The sequence below is a fragment of the Chinchilla lanigera genome, unplaced genomic scaffold, assembly GCF_000276665.1.
Source record: "Chinchilla lanigera isolate Chin_1 unplaced genomic scaffold, ChiLan1.0 scaffold00154, whole genome shotgun sequence".
NCBI lineage: Eukaryota > Metazoa > Chordata > Mammalia > Rodentia > Chinchillidae > Chinchilla > Chinchilla lanigera.
In genome coordinates this window covers 2,026,754-2,029,590 of record NW_004955555.1, presented here as the reverse complement: position 1 = coordinate 2,029,590, position 2,837 = coordinate 2,026,754, and positions in this window count along the sequence as shown.

The window sequence follows — 2,837 nt, the reverse complement described above, 5'->3', positions numbered from 1 at the left end:
CCCGTCCCCGACAGCGCCGGCGCAATCGCGCGAGATTTCACCCATAGACCGAGCCACTGGGCCACCGTATCCGGATAAGCCTCTCGGCCACGCCTTCGGAAGAGCCACTTCCGGCTACAAAATGACCAACCTGGCCACCGTATTCCCCGCCGTCCCCGACAGCTTGTGTGTTTTCACTAGTGAGGACGCTACTGTAGCCTCTGAAGTGCCTGAACTTTCTGACCTAACATATGCGTTTGCCACAAGTTCTATTCATTCCCCGTTCCTCTAGTTAACTGGCTTTTCGAACTATATGAGTCTTCCATGCCCCTGACCGCTTTGACTTGCAAATTCCTCCAGTCCTTTTCTTTTCTTTTCTTTTCTTTTCTTTTTTTTTTTTTTTGGTCTTTTGAGATGGGGTCTCAGTATGCAGTTCAGGCTGGCCTTGAGCTCACTTTGTAGCCCAGGCTGGCCTCGAACTCGCAACGATCCTCCTGCCTCAGCCTCCCGAGTGCTGGGATTGCAGGCGTGCGCCACCACGCCCGGCAGTCGTTTTCATTCATTGTTTCTTGAGCTTTTCCTGCCATCGCGCAACGAGTGAAAAGGTCCCACTTTCAGCCACGCCTCTCTGCGTTACAGGAACCTCTGCGGCCACCGTACTCGGCAGAGAGGGAACCTTGCCCAATACCGCGTTTTGGACACCTCTTCGTTTAACGCCACCCTGCGCTTTCACGTTCCTGGAGTGGTCCTTCATGACTCCGCTTCAGGAGCTTTTAGGAACTCCAGGATTTTTCATTAGCTACAGCTCCAAACCTATACACGCTCTGAGGGTGGCCCCAGACAGGATGTCACAGAGGCTTAGCGGAGACAAAAACTCTCTAGAGACTTAACCACTACCAGTGAGCTGCATTCAAACCGGTACTGACTGCTGACTGGCTCTTGGGGAGGGGGTTGGTTTCTGTTTGCTATTTTTTTTTTCCGGGGGTACCGGGAAGGTACCAGGAATTGAACTCAGGACCTTGCGCTTGCCAGGCAGGCGCTTGTGCCACTGAGCTGTATCCCCAGCCCCTACGTTTGCTTTTTTTGTTGTTTGTATATATGTGTGTGTGTTGTTTTCTTTTCTTTTTGAGACAGGGTCTCGCTATGCAGTTCAGGCTGGCCTTGAGCTCACTTTGTAGCCCAGGCTGGTCTTGAACTCCAAACTTGCAACGATCCTCCTGCTTCAGCCTTCCCTGTGCTGGGATTACAGACGGGTATGCGCCACTACGCCCTGCTCATTTTTTTTTTTTTTTTTTTTGTGAGACAAGGTCTCTTGCAGCTCAAGGCCAGCGTGAACTGCATAGGGAGACCCTGTCTCCAAAAAGACAAAAGAAAAACAAAAAATAAAAAAACAAGGTCTCACTATGTAGTGCAGGCTGGCTTTGAACTCGCTTATGTAGCCCAAGCTGGCTTCCAACTTACAGGGATACTCCTGCCTTTGCCTCCCAAGGGCTGGGATTACAGGCGAGTACCACCACACCCCACTGCTGATCGGCTCTTGACAAGTGACTTAGCTCTTTAAGGCTCAGTATCCCCATTACAGTTGAGTGGGCCAAAAATAGTCCAGATTCTTGTGTAGGTCAAGGACAGAATTGCCAAGCGCACACCTCCTAGTACATAGTAAATAGCTACATTTGTTGAAGATCTCAGGACCATAGCAGCAGGAACAGGTAGAAGGGCAAAGGGAAAAAAGGGACTTGATAACTCAGGCTTACAGTATTTATAGGGTCAGACACCTTTGAGCCAAGGTGCCCCCCACTGTCTCCCTCACTGATGTCAGTAATCTGCCACATCTGCCCTGGTGACCTCCAAAACCTAAACCTGGATAAATCATTAGAGTAGTGTTGTGCTTATGGTTGAAGGAGAAGCCGGGCAGCATGGCGCATGCCTGTAATCCCAGCACTTGGGAGGCTGAGGCAGGAGGATCGTTGCAAGTTTGAGACCAGCCTGGGCAACAAAATGAGCTCAAGGCCAGCCTGAACTGCCCAGCGAGACCCTGTCTCAAAAAGACAAAAAATAGGGGGCTGGGGATTTAGCTCAGCAGCACAGCGCCTGCCTGGCAAGCGCGAGGTCGTGAGTTCGATTCCCGGAAAAAAAAAAAGACAAAAAATGTATATATAAGTAACTTTTAAAATTAAAAAAAAAAATGGTTGAAGGAGAAGAGAGAAGTGGCTCACACAACTTCTGTTTTAGGGTTAGGGCAGCATGGATAAGCGTTAGGGTGGTGTGGTAGAGAGAAGAGAGAGGCTCGCTCAGCTCCTTTATTTGTAACTGTACTACCCGGCCCCATAACTCCTACTGTGCTCCCTTTTCAGGGTTATTGAGGAGAAGGAGCAAGAGCTCCAGTGTAAAACTCTGCGCCTGCACCTACATGGCCAATGTCAGTTACCATGAATGTACTGTTTTACCTGGAAGGGAGAGCGGGCTTTGCAAGGATTCTAAATATTTACCGAGCATTTTACTTTCTGCTCCCACCCTTTCCCTATAGGTCTTTGTATCTCTTAACGGCCCCAGGCAGAAGGGTGTTTCTAGTCTCCTGAGTTCCCCCATCTCTGCAGACTTTTTTTTATTGTACAGGAATCAAACTCAGGACCTTGTGCTTGCAGACGCTGTGCCACTGAGCTATATCCCTGGCGCAATCCCTGCAGACTTTGTGTCTTCCCTGTGGGCAATAGGGGTGTCTCCCCCTTGGGTAGGCAGGCCTGCTGGGTGCTGCTGTATCTCTGCTATGGTTTGTGTCTGGATGTCCCCCCAAATCCTCATGCGGTCATGGGGTGGGCTTCTAGGTTTATGATTGATCCACGGTCCAATGCTGGGAT